The sequence below is a fragment of the Sorex araneus genome, chromosome 3, assembly GCF_027595985.1.
Source record: "Sorex araneus isolate mSorAra2 chromosome 3, mSorAra2.pri, whole genome shotgun sequence".
Lineage (NCBI taxonomy): Eukaryota > Metazoa > Chordata > Mammalia > Eulipotyphla > Soricidae > Sorex > Sorex araneus.
In genome coordinates this window covers 171932481-171949047 of record NC_073304.1, presented here as the reverse complement: position 1 = coordinate 171949047, position 16567 = coordinate 171932481, and the positions used below count along the sequence as shown (strand labels likewise).

Below are 16567 nucleotides of genomic sequence, written 5' to 3'. Positions count from 1 at the left end.
GGGCACCCTGGGCCACGGCGGGGACACGGTCTCCGCTGCCACGCGGGCCATGCCCACGGCGGGGAGGGGAGGGGCCACCGCTCCTGACCCCGACTCCCACCCCCACCCCAGCCCTCACTCGCTCAGGGGCCCCAGGAAAGGGTGGGCACGTGATTGGATCGTGGGACCCAGTCCCGGGCCCCCACCCCTCCCCCGCAGCCCCAGGGCCTCCAGCCCTGCCCTGCTCAGCAGGACCCCGCAAGCAGGGTGGGGCCACCCCATGATCACACAAGCTGCCGTGAGGGGACGGAAATGGGTCTGGGGTGTGGGGCCGTCACAGATCAGGGTCCTCCCTTCTCAGCCACCATGGGGTCCCGGGCTAGCGTGCACGTTCCCCAGTAAAGGCCCTCCTCCCCCCTCACCCACCCTGAGCACCACCTTCCCTGACCCTTCTCCCCACGGGCCACCGACCAACTCATTTGCTCGCCATTATTTTTGAAACTGGCGTTTCATTAGCCCTGGAGCGTGAGGGATAAACGGTTCTCAGTGGAGCTGGGCCACGGGGCCTTGGTCACAGCCAGAAGCTCCCCCTGACTCACCCGGGGCCGGGCCCCTCGAGGCCGTTCATTCGGCGCCTTTCATAGGGCTGCGTGCTCCGAGGCCCCCGGTTCCTACCTGACATGAGGAGGGGCAGCACCCCCAGCGGGGGCAGGAGAGACCCCCAGGGCTCAGACGGCCGCTACCGGCCACAGAACTGGGAGAGGACAGCCGCACCCCTGCCACACCGCCTCGTTCCCTGGGCCCAGAGCAGCTGCAGGGGGGGGCGGGAGGGAGGCCCCAAGCAGGGCCGAGACAGCACAGTGGGGAGGGCGCTCACCTTGCACGCAGCTGACTTGGGTTTGATCCCCGGCATCCCATAGGGTCCCCCAGACACCCCAGGAGTGACTCCTGAGTGCAGAGCCAGGAGGAACCCCTGAGCACCATGGGGTGTGGCCCCCAAAAGAAAGCCCCGGAGTGAGCACTGAGTGGGGGTCCAGGAGTGGCAGGAACCCCAAAACCTCCTCCTGCTGCCAGCTCCATGGAGGTGTGAGAAAGAGGAATCCCCCACCCTGTTCTCCAGCCCCGGCCCCTGCTGGCACCTGCCCTGGCAATGGGACACTGCTGGGTGACAGGCGGCGAGCAGGGCCATGCGGGACACAGTGCTCACTGCACCCGCTGGGCACTGGGCCGAGCACTGGATGGAGGAAGTCTCAGCCTTCGGACCCCCGGAGATGCTCGGCCTGGAGCACAACCACCAGCGGGCCTCGCCTGGTCAGCCCTCACTCGGCCCAACTTCCTCACCCCCTGGCACCCACTGTGACCTCCAGGTGTCGAGAGGGCGCCCCGAGACCCTCACCCTGCAACAGCTCCGATTCTCATCCTCAGCTCACCGAGCACTGAGCTACCTGCAGGCACCGCAGCCTGGCCCGAGGCGCACCCACGCGGCCACCTGGGCCGTCACCTGGTCCAGGCGTCCCGAGCTCGGCCCGAACCTGCATCCGGCAAGTCCCGCGACCCCATCCCGCCGCTTCCCCTCACCAAGCCCGTGTCCTCATTAGCGACGTGCCGGGGGGACTCGGGACCTGACACCACCCTGGGGACCAACACGCCCACCGACTGCCCTGCCCAGCTCGCAGGGACACCCCCAGCTGCAAGGGCGGTGCCGAGTCTCGAGTCTGGGGCTGAGGTCCTGAGCAGGCTCTGCAGGGCGTGGGGAGGGCAGACGCGGCCTGTCCCTGCCCCGTGAGCCCCACACTGCCCCCACCACCCCCATGATCCTTACCCGACACCCCACAGCTCAGTGGGACCCCAGGAGAGAGCCAGGCCCCAGGGCCGCCAGGGAGTGGCCGCCCATTCTTCGGGTGGGGGTCCTGCTCCCGGAGGCCACGGCCCCCCATGCTGTCTCCGCTTTCAGCTCCGCCGGGACAGGGCTGTGACACCACCAGCACTCAGGGCGGCAGCCGTGTCCCTGCAGGGGGACAGAGCACCCCTCCCTCACCTGCGGCCGGCCGGAGGCAGCCTGGGAGCCGGTCAAGGACCCCTCCCGCCCCAGGTGCTCGGGGTAGGGTCACCGCAGGGCTGTGCAGCCACACGGGCTGGACACGGCAGCCTCGAGAGCAGCCGCGCCGTCCAGGGACGGGGCAGTGCCCGCTCGTCCTGCCCGATACTGACCCGGCTGCAGTTTCCCTCCGCTCCCCTGCAGAGGCAGAAACGTTGGAGATGGACAGCTGCCCAGGCAGCGCTGCTGGACACCCCTTCTGGCCCCCCCACCGCCCCGCCCTGGGCTCCCCTCCCAGCCCCTCCTCTGCAGGGAGAGAGCAGCGGGAGGGCAGCCAGGCCCGCCCTGGACACTGGGACTCAGGTACCCTCGGAACCGGGCGCCCTGACGCCGGGTTGGGCTCAAGAACAGGCAGTGGGGCTGGAGCGATAGCACAGCGGGTAGGGCGTTTGCCTTGCTGTGGACGACCCGGGTTCGATCCCCAGCATCCCCTATGGTTCCCTGAGCACCGCCAGGGGTGATTCCTAAGCCAGGAGTAACCCCTGTGCATCACTGGGTGTGACCCAAAAAGAAAAAAAATAAAAACATTAAAAAAAAAAAAGAGCAGGCAGCTCCGACCTGCTGGGCCCCTGCCCGGCACCCGCCCCCGTGCACCTGCGGGCCCAAAGGGGTCTGTGAACGGCTCTCGGGGGCTGGGGGCTGCGCCTGAGCACGCCAGCCCCCGTCAGACGCTTCAGGGCACCCCCATGCCATCCTCTGCTGCCAGGGGCCCCTGTGGGAGTCGAGATGAACCCAGACAGGGACCCCAGCTCTGCTCCTGCTCCGGAGAAGCCCCCAGCCTCAGGGGTTGGGATGCGAGCCTTGTCCCCGCCAGCCACCTGCCCTGCCAAGGCACCACGGCAAGGACACAGTGACGGCCATTCTTGCCGCGTGACTAATCGGCCTTTGAGGCCATTTTGCCACCCAGGGAGATTCCAAAGGGCACCGGGCATGAAACGGGAAATGTTAATAAGGGCGTGGGGCGGGAGAGGCGTGCGGCGGGAGGGCGCGCCCTGGGACACAGCACATGCCGGGCCTGGATTCCATCCCTGGCACCCCACGGGGTCCCCTGAGCCCCACCAGGAGTGATCCCAGAGCACGGAGCCGGGAGTCAGCCCTGGGCATCGCTGTGTCTGGCCCCCAAACCAAAACTAAATCAACAGGGGCCGGAGCATTTGCCTTGCACCCAGGATCGATCCCCGACATCCCATATGGTCCCCGAGCACCACCAGGAGTAATTCCTGAGAGTCACCGGGTGTGACCCAAAAAGCAAAAAGAAAATAAAATAAAAAATAAACCAAATCAGGGCTGGAGCGATAGCACAGCGGGTAAGGCATTTGCCTTGCACGCGGCCGACCTGGGTTCGATTCCCAGCATCCCATATGGTTCTCTGAGCACCGCCAGGGGTAATTCCTGAGTGCATGAGCCAGGAGTAACCCCTGTGCATCGCCAGGTGTGACCCAAAAAGAAAAAAATAAATAAATAAACCAACTCAACAAAAGAAAAAGACTAACCATGAAACGCCTGATAGAACACACAGTGGGAACTGGAGCGATAGCACAGCGGGGAGGGTGTTTGCCTTGCACGCGGCTGACCAGGGTTCGATTCCCAGCATCCCATAGGGTCCCCCAAGTACTGCTAGGAGTAATTCCTGATGCATGAGCCAGGAGTAACCCCTGTGCATCGCCGGGTGAGACCCAAAAAGCAAAAGAATTTAAATGAACACACGGTGAATAAGATGCAGATCCAGCCCCCAGCGTGGAGCACATGTGCTCACAGCGCCCAGAACATGCCCTTCACGTGTGCCCGAGGCCCGCAGCCCTCCTCGGCCTCCGTGACCCCCAGGAGGGACCCCTCAAGGACCCACTCGCAGCAGATGCAGAATCAGCGGGCAGAGCAGGGCGTACGCAGACTCGGGGTCCCAGAGGAGTCTCTGAGTTGGGCCCCAGGGGCGGGGACGCTGGGCCAGCACCTCCCCCACCCCCACCCTCTCCTCTGCAGCGAAAGTACCAGACTCAGCTCTGGGGGCTCAGGGGTGCAGAAGAGACCCGGGGAAGCCCGGCCCCCTGCACGTGCGAAGCCCTGAGATTTGCTAAAGGAGCCCCTGCCCTGCGGACAGGGCCCCGCGCCAGGCCAGCCGGGGGGCGGGGGGGCTCTCACGTGCTCCCCAGCTTACAGCTACCCAGACAGGATGGTGCTCAGAGTCTGGCCCAGACTGGCCCTGGGCCATGCCACTGGCCCCGGACAAGTGACCCGGTTTCCCAGTGATCCCAGACGAGTGACCCGGCCTCTGACCTGGTCTCTCTGGGCCTCGGCTTCCCGCACCAACACCCAGGAGCAGGGGCCGCGTGCTCAGACAGCAGGGAGGGCACCTGCTTGCACGTGGCAGACCCGGGTTCAGTTCCCGGCACCCCCTGAGTCCCTCTGAGCACGAACAGGAGAGAGTCCTGAGCACAGGGCCAGGAGTAGGCGCTGAGCACCGACGGCGTGGCCCCAGAAGACACAAGGAGAAGCCCACCGCAGCAAAGACTGTCTGCCCAGGGCCGCGGGAAGGGCAACTCCGCATATGAGAAGCATCTGGAACCTTCCAAGTGCTCTCAGGGCGGGGCGGGGCGGCCGTCTCGGGCTTCCCCAAACTCAGGAGGGTGGGAGGTGGCCAGGTGGTGGCCAGGCCCTCCGGGAGGACACGCTGCACGGAGCACAGGCTTGCCCCCGGGAGCCCAGGCCTGACCCCCAACTGCCCGGAGCGGCAGGGGCAGGAAACAAACGAGGGGAGCCCCGAAGTGGGGCCCCGGCCCCGGGCTGCCCAAGGGCCCCTTCAGCCTCAGGTCCCCGCATGGGCAAGGAGCGGCAGGGAGGAGGCTGGACCCCACCTGCATCCCTGCACTTCAGGAGTCGGGGGAAACGACCTAGCGCCCCCTGGGGGATGCCACTGCCACTGCTGACCGGGGTCTGCAGGAGGAGCAGAAATCAATCAGCAGCTGTCTGGGAGACATGCCAGCAGTGTCCTCCTGGAGCACTGTGTGCGGAGCACTGTCTGCACTGCCTGCACCAGCGCAATGGAACACTGGCCTGCAGTGTCCACAGTGTCCTCAGAAGAAGCTCCACCCCTACTCCCAACTGGCCCACCTGGGGTGCGTGTCTGCATCCTGGGCACGGAGGCCCCCCGAGGAGGGGGCACCACCCAGAGCCCCAGGAGCCCCCCTGCCGGGCACCTCCTGCCCTTTCTCCCAGAGGCGCCCCAGCACCCCCGCCCCCACCCGCACCGGCTTCCTCCTTCCTGCCTCAGCCTGGAAAAGTCACATGGTGTGGGGCTGTCGGGGGTCTTTGCTGGACTCCCCGAGCACCACTTCAGGGGGACACGCGAGCAGGCCAAGGAGACGGCACACGGCTGAGCCAGGCGCAACCCCCGGCACTCCACACGGCCCTGAGCCCCGCCAGGCGTGACCAGAGCACAGGAGTAAGCCCTGAGCACCGCCAAGGGCGCCCCCCCCAAAAAACAGACAGGAGAGCAGGCCGGGGGGACCCTCGGGGGGGGCAGCCCAGGGCCCTGTGTGCGCCGGGAGGGTCTCAGGACTGGCTCCTGGCCCCGGGGGGGAGGCCAGAAGCGAGGGTGAGGATACAGCACACGGACACGTAAGCACACACGTGTGCACACGCACACACACGCACCCACGAGGGACTTCAGCACCAGACCCTAACCTCTGACCCCCCTCACACACACTGCACACCTGCGCCCGCAGCCCTGCTCCTCGCTGCCCGGAGACGCCGTGCCCACGCGGCCAGCTCCCGGGACGGGCCCTCGCTGCCCGCCGGGCTGGAGGCGCCGCGGCCGCGGAAGCAGAGCTGCTGTCACGCGCTCGCTGGCGGTGCTGGCACTCTCGCGCGGGGAGCCAGTCCCGAGTCCCCACGTGCCAGCCTGGTGCCAAGCTGGTGCCGGCAAAGAAGGCAGAGAGGCCAGGCGGGCCGGGGCCCGAGCCCACTGCCCGCTCCCAGACAGCCCCGCCTCGCAGCAGCCGGGGACGCAGCACTTGCCCCTGGCAACCACGCCCGGCCTTCCCGGGGGGGGGGCAGAGAGACTCCCCAGAGACCCCAGGAGCAGGCCCCCCAGGAAGGAGCCCCCTCCATGGCTTCTGAAGCGTGGGCCTCGCACTCTGGGGCGCCCGCAGCCACAGACGCTCCCTCCCAGCCTGCTGACCCCCACGGCTCTGCCCCTTCCCGCCGAGCTGCCCCCCCGCGAGTGCTCGCAGAACCCCCAGTCAGGTGGGACCACCTCACTGAGTCCAGCTGAAGCGAGGAAGAGGCTGTGCTCTGGGGTGGGCAGAGAGGAAACTGAGGCACAGCAGCGCTGGCCTGCCCAACCCTGAATGGTCTTCCATTGGCCCATGTCCCAGTGGGGGTTCCCACCCCCCCGGATGGAAGGATGGGCGGGGCCGGGTGCTCCCGTCTGCACTTCCAGGGGCACTGGGTGGTTCTCCTTGCTTCAGAGACAGCAGCACCACTTCCGGGCAAGTGGGGCCCACGCACGGCAGGGCTGGGCGCAGGAGCGCCCCCGGGGAGGGGCCGGCCCCCAGCAGTCCGGGGGTGCCCCGCCTACTTGGGCGGAGGACCAGCCTCCAACTCAGGACCCAGACAAAGCGAGTCCCGAGCTTCCGGCACGTGGTGGGGACAGAGAGGAGGGTCCCAGACCCCAGGGCTGGGGCCTAAGGGGAGGCCCGGGAGACCCCGTTCCAGAAGGCACCGGCCCACATGGCACCTCTACTCCGGCTGCCTCCCTGCAGGCATTTCTCCCCAACATCACTTGTAAGACAAGCACCTGATCAGCACCTGCTGTATACAGCACACTGCCCACAGCACCTGATCAGCACCTGCTGTATACAGCACACTGCCCACAGCACCTAGTCAGCACCTGCTGTATACAACACACTGCCCACAGCACCTGCTGTATACAACATGCCCGCCCATGGCACCTAGTCAGCACCTGCTGTATACAGCACACCTGCTCACGGCACCTAGTCAGCACCTGCTGTATATAGCACACCTGCTCACGGCACTTAGTCAGCACCTGCTGTATACAACACACCTGCTCAAGGCACCTAGTCAGAACCTACTGTATACAGCACACCTGCACATGGCATCCAGTCAGCACCTGCTGTATACAGCACACCTGCACATGGCATCCAGTCAGCACCTGCTGTATACAGCACACCTACCCACAGCACCTTGTTAGCACCTGCTGTATACAGCACACCTACCCACAGCACCTTGTTAGCACCTGCTGTATACAGCACACCTGCACACGGCACCTGGTCAGCACCTGCTGTATACAGCACACCTGCACATGGCACCTTGTCAGCACTTGCTGTATACAGCACACCTGCCCACAGCACCTTGTCAGCACCTGCTGTATACAGCACACTGCCCACAGCACCTTGTCAGCACCTGCTGTATACAGCACATCTGCCCACAGCACCTTGTCAGCACCTGCTGTATACAGCACATCTGCCCACAGCACCTAATCAGCACCTGCTGTATACAGCACACCTGCCCACAGCACCTTGTCAGCACCTGTTGTATACAGCACACTGCCCACAGCACCTTGTCAGCACCTGCTGTATACAGCACACCTGCACACGGCACCTGGTCAGCACCTGCTGCATACAGCACACCTGCCCACAGCACCTTTTCAGCACCTGCTGTATACAGCACACCTGCACATGGCACCTTGTCAGCACTTGCTGTATACAGCACACTGCCCACAGCACCTTGTCAGCACCTGCTGTATACAGCACATCTGCCCACAGCACTTAATCAGCACCTGCTGTATACAGCACACCTGCCCACAGCACCTTGTCAGCACCTGCTGTATACAGCACACTGCCCAGGCGCCTAGTCGGCTGCTGTATGGGCACACCTACCTGGTCCACAGAGGTGACACACTCGACTGACAGACAGTAGCTCAGGCCCAGTACAGGGGCCAGGGCCAGGCAGAGCCCGAGGTCGGAGGCCACACGGGCTGGGCGCCAGGAGCAGAGGCGGCTCCTTCTGGTGTGCTCAACTGTCTGCCGGGCCCTCACGGCCAGGAGCCAGCGCTCTGGGCGCCGCCGTCCCCGAGCCTTCCTCGTCCCGAAGGCAGCACCCGCCTTCCCCCGCTCGCTCCGGGCCCCTGAAATCTCCGAGTCCCCTCTCCCCCGGCACCGACGCTTCTCTGTCGTCTGCTGCCCAATCTGACGGCCGCTGCAGTCCCGGGAAATGTCCCTCCAGGGCGCGGGGGACATCTCTGTCCCCACACCACACTCGGCCCTGGCACGGCCTCGCACCTGGGCTCCACCACAGCCCCTGTGCCCGCCTGCCCACAGGCCCCGCCCCCAGGCCAGGCGTGACGCTGCTTTGGGGGCAGGACCCCACGTGTGCTGCCCAGAAGCAGGAGACGCCCGGCCCTCCCCACAGGTGCCCAGGAGCGAGGCCTGCCTGCACCACAGAAACAGGCATCGGAGCCTGCACCCCTGTTTCTGAGTAAGGGGCCGACCCCAGCGCAAGCCGGCTGCCGGCAGGAGGCCACAGACTCCACAAGCCTCCCGCAGGGCCGGTGAGGGCGGGACAGTAAAGGCGGCAGAGACCAGCGGGACCCGACGGACCCTCTCCCTCTCCCCGCGCCCTGCACACTGACACAGCCACCCCTCTGCACAGGTGCATAAGGGGCGGCCGGGAGAGGTGGGCGGTTTCTTCAGCCTGTCACTACTTTCTGCCCCTCCAAGGCTGGGGAAGGCCCGACAGGTGCAAGGGGGCAGGTGTCAAAGGGCAGGTGCTGAGAGCGTCAGCCCGGGGGCCCCAGCTGGATGCACAGGCTGGGGTCCAGGCTGGGGCCCCTGGAACCCGCATCTCCCGGGGGTCTGTGAGCACTGTCACATGCATCCCCCTTTTCTGCAGTCTCCAGGCAGGTGGGACCCCTGGGGGCCCAGAAACCAGCTCAGGACCTGTTGTCCCCGTGGCCCGGGCAGGGGGAGGGAAGGTGCGGCCAGGCTGGGCACCTCAGGAGGGGTCTAGGGGCAGGAGCGGGGTCCGGTGCCATGGCCGCATGCCCAGTGGGCCTGGAGGGGCGAGGGCACCAGAACCAAGCACTGCTCGTGCCCGGGCAGCAGCCTCAGAGCAAACCTGGGGGAGCGTGGGGTCAAGGTGAGCGGGGGCTGAGGCGGCTCGGGGAGACCCCCAGAGGCAGCCACTGGGAGCGGCAGCCTGGACACGGCCGGGCAGCAGAAGGAGCAGGGGGCGTGGACAGCTCCTCCCGGGCGGTGCCCCCTCCCCCCAGGGAAACAAGGAAGCACTTTTCAGAGCAGCAGAGCATGGTAGGTCCCACCAGGGACACCCACAGACCCCTGCCCTCCCCCCACAAACACTGTGCTCCCGCCCTGTCCAGGTGCTGAGACCCGCCCCGCACAGCCAGGCCCCTCTCCAGATCCCTGGGAGCTGGAACTTCTCCCAGCGTCCCAGAGTCCCCATCCTCGGGGACCCAGGCCGGAAAGCCAGAGCAACAAGCAGCCCCCAGTTCTCAAAGAACTCGGGTGCTGGGCCGTGGGAGGGGGCACAAAACACACCCCCAGACTCCAGACTCCCCCACCGGGCATGGGGGAGCTGCGGCTAAGGACCAGCTGCTCCCGGGAGCTGGGTGGTGGGGGGCAGTCCAGGCCAGGAGGACCAGGGCACCAAGTCAGACAGCAGCTGCGGGAGTCTCCCGCCTGGCAAACGTCAGAGGACCACGAAGGGGGGAGTCCAGCAGAGCGCGCGCTGGAAGGTGCGAGTCGGGGAGACTCTCCCGAGGGTCGTGACCTTGAGAAGCACATGCAGCCCCGGGAGACACTGGGGAGCGAGCACCCTGGCGGGGCCCCCGGGCCCGAGACGGCCGGGGGGGCTCGGCCTGCGGCCTGCGGAGCCAACGCCGGACCCTGCCAGGCCCCGGCCCCCCCCAGACCACAGAGCCCGGGCGAGCGGCACAGCGCGGGGTCTCCCCCACGCGCCCCGCGCTCTGGGCGCGCTTCCACCTACCGCGGGGACCGGGGCTAGAGGCCGGCGGGGGCTCGCGGAGGGGCCCCGCCACCGGGCGACCCCAACGGGGGACGCCGGAGCAGATCTCCGTTGCCGTCGGGGACGCCGCGCTCCGGGCCAGTCCCGGGACCGGCTCCGTGTGCCCCACGCGTCCCCGCGGCCCGGCGCGGGGGTCCCGGGCCCGCGGGGCGCCCCGTCCTCCTTCCCAGACGCGCGGGGGCCCCTGGAGACATGCCGGGGAGCACCGCTGGAGGGAGGCAGGGAGGTGGCACCGCGTGGCATCAGCAGACAACAGCACCGGGAGGAACATGGCAGCAGAAAGTAGCGCTGCCAAGAGCCGCTGCCCGAGGTCCAGCGGGAGGCGCGCGGCGCGGCGGCGGCGGCGGCGGGAGGGCGGCCCGGCCCGGGCCCCGCGCCCCGCGCCCCGCAGCCCGCGGCCGCCGGGCAGCTCCGGGCAGGGCACGCGCGGGCCGGGCCGGGCGGCCTGGGCAGGAGGCACAGGTGCCCCCGCGCCCCGCGGCGCCCCTCCCCCCACCCCTCCCCCACCGCGCCCGCTGCGGGTCTCCGGAGTTTCTCCCGCACTTCGCGCTCGCGGGGCGGGCCGGGGGCCGGGGGCCGGGAACCGGGGGGCGAGTGGCGGGGGCGCGGGGCGCGGGGCCCTGGTCCCCGCGGGGGCGGCGGCGGCGGCCGCGGCGCGAGTTGTCCCCGGGCGCGGGCGGAGCGGCGGGAGCGCGGCGGGCCCCGGGCGGGGATGCGCAGCGGGGCGCGGGGCGCGGGGCGGGGGCGCGGGCGCGGGGCGGGGGCGCGGGCCGGGCCCTTACCTGGCGGCCCCGCACTCGGGGCCGGGCCGGGCGCCGTCCGCTCGCCTCGCTCCCTCCGCAGCGGCCGCGACCGCCGGCGCCGAGCGGAGTCTGTGTCCGGCGCCGAGCGAGCGAGCGGGGCGCGGGCAGCGCGGGAGGCGCGCGGGCGAGGCGCGGGGCGCCGCCCGGCGGGCAGCGCGGGGACTGCAGCGGCGGGCGCGCCGCCCGGGGGGGCGTCCCTTCGGGGCCCGGCGCGGCCGGCGGCCCCCCGCGGCCTCGCCCCGCGCGCCCCGGAGACGGCCCCGAGGAGGCGCGCGGGCGGCGGGGCCGAGCGGCCGGGCCCGAACTTGCGGCCAGGCCGGGGCGCGGCGGGGCGCGGGCCGGGCCGGGGGCGGCCGCGGGGCGGGCGCGGGCGCTGCGGTGTGGCCGCCTCCCCGGGCTCGGCGGGCCGCCCGCGCCCCGCACCGCCCTGCGCCAAGGGGCAGCCCACCGCCGCCCCGCGGGTGCCGGCCCGGCCCGCTCCGGCGGGCGCATGGCGCCTCCTGGTGGGGCTCCGGGGAAGTGCGCGCGGGGCCCGCGGGCCGCGTCCCTCCAGGGGCCGCCGCGGGCGGAGGACGGGCAGCTCCGTGCCCGCGGGCAGGGAAGAGGCCGGGTTGCGCCGCGGGGCTGCGGGGCCCGGCTCTGGGCACGGGCGTCCGCGGAGGTGCAGGCCTGGAGGCACCCTAGAGCCCGCGCGGGGCGCAGGGGCGCAGGACGCCCCGAGAAACCCGCAGGGAAGCCCCCGCCCGGGGTGTCTGGAAACCTGGGGCAGACGCTCTGGAAGCCGGACACCCCTGACCGCTGCCACCCTGCTCTTAGACCTACAGGGGTGGGGGTGGCACGGAGGAAGTGGCTCCAGAGCCCAGGCACCCACCCTTCTCCACGCCCTGGACCCCTCAGGAAGAGCGGCTCCCCCGTTTCTCCCGCCAACCCCTACTGAGCACTCACTGTTCTCGCATTGCTTAGGGGCACCTGCCACCACGTGACCGTCCCTCAGGCACCTTCTGGGAGTCGCCCAAGGGCTGGAGCCCAGCTCGCTTTCCTGGGCGCCGTCCAGGCCTTCCCTCCCGGGCACTGACTGGACACTGCCTGGAGCTCAGCGCAGCCTGGAACCCTGGGCCGCTGCCTCGCCCTCACCCACGGCAGCTTCCGCGGTGCCAGCGCACTCCAGTCCTCCGCACCTCCCGTGGGGGGCCTCTAGCTTGGACACAGACAGCTCAGGCACCCCTGTGCGTGAACACACAGGTGCATATGCATGCACATGCGCGCACGTACATGTGTATACATGCGTGCCTACGCAAGCACCCAGGTACAAGTCACACGTGCACATCCATTCATGTTTACCTTTCGACACTCAGGGACACCCTCCCCCACTGCACATTTCTGAGGTCAGGTCTTCCTCTCAGAACCTTCCCTTCCCCAGCCCCGGCCTGCCCTTACCCCAGCTCGCAGCCACTCTGACCTGCTTTCTATCCTCCTCACTCGCCTTCCGAGCTGCCCTCCTGGGTCTGCAGGCCGGTACTGGTGGCAGAATCCCTGCTTGTCAGCCCACCTGCCGCCGCCTCCCCCCACATGCCTTTGAAGGCACGTGGCGTGTTTGGGAGGGGACCGACTCGCTTTGGCAGTGTTGGGAGCAGAGAAGTGGGCCCCAGAGGCAGCCCTCACACCTGGCATAGGCGAGGCCCCGGGCAGTCCCTGCCCCCAGGGGAGTTTTCTCTGAGCACCCCCACAGTGGGGGCTCAGTCTGGCTGGGGAAGGGACAGCATGGAGCATGAGCCTGTGCTCCGGGCGGGTCCATCTGTGGGTGGGATGGGGTGGGGGGGCCCTCCAGTCCCCGGGGTCTGCCTCGGAGCCTCTGAGGCTGAAGGACACCGCAGGCTGAGCGCACAGGATGGAGACAAGGCAGCAGCACCGCCCCAGGTGGAACGGCAGGAAATTCTCTGGTTCCGTCCTGTCAGCCGTTTGAGGGATAAATCCTTCACTCCGAACGGAGCGTGTCTGTGCGTCTAGGAGTTCAGAAGTGTCTTTGAAGGCTCAGAACGAGAACTGATCTTTGGGGCTCGCTCCAGCTGAAGAACGCGGTGGGCAGGGGTTAGTCCAAGGACACTAAAGCCCAGAGCAGGAGGTGCAGGGCCGGAGTGACCGACAGCGCTGCAGGAAGGGGGTCTGCCTTACACGTGGCCCATCTGGGTGGGATGCCCGGCATCCCGTCTGGTCCCCCCCAGCCCCACCAGGAGTGGTTCCTGAGTGCAGAGCCAGGAGGAACCCCCGAGCATCCCTGAGGGCGACCGCCAAAGCCAAAAGTTTAAAAAAAGGAAAAAGAGCAAGAGTCCCCACATACTCGTATCCCCATGCAGGGCCAAGCCCGTTGGGGGGAGCTTGGCTGCGGCACACCGAGTGGGCTGGACAGGGAGGACGACGAGGTGGCCCCTCTCCCTGCTGGCCAGCTGCTTCTCTGGCCCACACGCTGACAGCAGATGAGCCAGCAAGGCACGCTGCGGGCCAAGAGTGTGAAGCTGGGGAATCAGCGGCACATCCGACCCGGGAGCACGGAGCTGCCTCGTCAGTGCGGCCACCGGGATGCAGGGATGAGCGGCCGCTCCCACACGGCCCCGGGGTACCTGCGACCCGCAGCTGAGCCAGGAGCAGTTTGAACAGTGGCAAATTCCGAGTAAATGACTCCAAGGTATGTCAAAAGCTCTTGAAAATAAAAACAACAAGTGCACTCGAGTGTTTCTTAACGGACAGACGCAGATTGCACACGTGTGCCATGTATGTGTATGCAGCCGAGGTCTCCATCCTGACATGCATCTATTTCAACCTAATATTCATCGGCTGCTCTCTTTCAGCTCAATAAAACAATGATTCACAGAGCAGCTATCTGCCAGGGAGGGGATTAGGGACTATAGGGACAGGAAGAAAAATTGGACACGGTTTCTACTTTCCAAAAGTTTATATGCTGGTGCATTTTATTTCCCTCCTAAAGGAAAAGCTTTAAATTGTGTCTCATGGCAATTTCCAGGCGCTCGGCCTCTGTCACGGAATTGGGAATCACAGAGGAGCCAGGTAACGGGATTTCTATTCACCCAGCAGATTTCTGAAGAATCTGAGTGAAATGAAGGCCGGGATGCATTGGAGAACAGGGCTGCAGAGTAGCTTACACCCAGGCATGAAATACGAGGCGGCACACTTTACCAGGCGGCATCTGTCGTGAACACTTTCACTTGGGTACCATGTGGTCTGACAACCTTCTTTTATTTCTGTTCTCAGATTCCAATATCACTGTATCACTGTTATCCCTGTCATCCCATTGTTCATCGATTTACTCGAGCGGGTACCAGTAATGTCTCTATTCCTCCCAGCCCTGAGATTTTAGCAGCCTCTCCTTACTCGTCTTTCCCAATAATTGGAGGCTCTTTCAGGGTCAGGGGAATAAGACCTTCGCTACTGTTTTTGCCATATCGAATACGCCACAGGTAGCTTGCCAGGCTCTGCCATGCGGGCGGGATACTCTCCGTAGCTTGCTGGGCTCTCCAAGATGTGTGTGTACATATATATATGTACACACATGTATATATATATATATATATATATATACACACACACACACACACACACACACACACACACACACACCTATGATTTGTTGCCTACTGTCTGAACTCCATCAAATACGGTTTGGTAATTATGGAAAGTGGGTAGGAAGTGTCTTATAATGTTTCTGGAAAGTGGCCTGGAGCTTGACAGCAGTTGGGTAGTGGAGGTCGGCTGCCGGGGCTGGGTCCCTTGGGGCGGGGAGGGTTCTTACCCACCCCCCTCTGTGGTGCCCCGAGTGGAAACAGCCTGGCGAGGAGTCCAGATTCCAACATACGTCTGAGTTTAAAAGATTCCAGCTACCCGGATTCAAAAGACAGTAGCGGGTGTTTTCTGGTGGCTTTCTTGGTGCTGAAGCTAGGAGTGATGGCACCAGTTTGAGGCTGATCTGAAACTCAGTGATAAACATGTAGGAGTGGGGGAGGAGGACTGAGTGCCTAAGCACTAAGTCTAAGTACTCCCCAGCCCCCAGTGACTAAGCCCAGCACAGCGGCAGTGAGAGGGCCAGCTGGGCACTGCCCAGCGCACACTCCCCTGCTGGAGAGGGGCAGAATGAACCATCTCCCGTGTTCACAGTCCTGGGCGTCCTGGGCCCAAACTCCAGCTTCGGAGAAATGTCAGTCACTGCTGGAAGCACAAACTTGCCTTGCGTGTGGGGGCCTTTCTCTGTAGATGGGTGAGCACCGCAGTGCTGTGAAGCGTTTAATTCTAGAAAACGCAATGGTAGCACCAATGTGCTGCCACAGTTCTCCCCCCCCCCCCCGCCCGCAGCATTGGCGGGAGCAGCCCTGTTTGAAGAAAGGTGCTACACCCAAAAACAGACGACTGGTTAAAGAAACTTTGGTACATCTACACAATGGAATACTATGCAGCTGTTAGAAAGGATAAAGTCATGAAATTTGCATATAAGTGGATCAACATGGAAAGTATCATGTTGAGTGAAATGAGTCAGAAAGAGAGAGACAGACATAGAGAGATCACGCTTATCTGTGGAATATAAAGTCACAGGGACATTTACACCCAAGAGTAGTAGAGATAAGGACCAGAAGGTTTGCCCCACAGCTTGGAAACTGGCCTCCCATGCTGGGGGAAAGGCAGCTGAGATAGAGAAGGGAACACCTAGTAGAGAATGTCAGGAGGACCCACTCAGGTTGAAAGATGTGTGCCAAAAGTAGACTATAGACCAAACATGATGGCCACTCAATACCTCTATTGCAAACTACAACATCCAACAGGAGAGAGAACAAAAGGGAATGCCCTCCCTCAGAGGCAGGGTGGGGTGGTGGGGGATGGGGCGGGGGTGGTGAGAGAGATACTGGGAACATTGGTGTAGGAGAATGGGCACTGGTGGAGGGATGTAAATGATCACCGTATGACTGAAATGCAAACATGAAAGTTCATAAGTTTGTAACCGTACCTCACGGTGATTCACTAATAAAAACTTTTAGAAAGAAAGAAAGAAAGAAAGAAAGAAAGAAAGAAAGAAAGAAAGAAAGAAAGAAAGAAAGAAAGAAAGAAAGAAAGAAAGAAAGAAAGAAAGAAAGAAAGAAAGAAAAAATGAAAAAGAGAAAGAGAGGAAAAGAGAGGAAGGCAGGAAGGCAGGAAGGAAGGGAGGGAGGGAGGGAGGGAGGGAGGGAGGGAGGAAGGAAGGAAGGAAGGAAGGAAGGAAGGAAGGAAGGAAGGGAGGGAGGGAGGGAGGGAGGGAGGGAGGGAGGGAGGGAGGGAGGGAGGGAGGAGGAGTGAGCTAATACTGGCGTGAGAAGACAACGGCTCCAGCGTCACATTCCTGCCGTCACGCTTTGCTCTCCTGGGAGGACGCTGGGTCACACCCCAGCAGAATTTCAGGGGCAGCGCTTCACCCTTTGTGCGGAATGTGAAAATCACTTCTGAGGCGCAACTGGCCACACTCTGAGATGAGCACTGTGCAGGAGTACCCACCCCCACCCTCCTTCGAATCAGGATGGTTTTCTTTGTGCCTTTTCCAGAACACAGCACTCGGGGAAGCTCAGCGCAAACACGGGCCTTGTAGAGATGA

General features: G+C 64.9%; 1 protein-coding gene across 1 annotated transcript in view; it reads right to left on the bottom strand.

Moving 5' to 3' along the window:
• Window positions 1–10248, bottom strand: part of GRIK4 (glutamate ionotropic receptor kainate type subunit 4) — a 213570-nt gene extending 203322 nt beyond the window's left edge. Inside the window, 1 exon segment of the mRNA XM_004604757.2 lies at window positions 10100–10248. The gene's annotated coding sequence lies outside the window, so the exon portion shown is untranslated.
• Between the last annotated feature and the right edge of the window lie 6319 nt (window positions 10249–16567).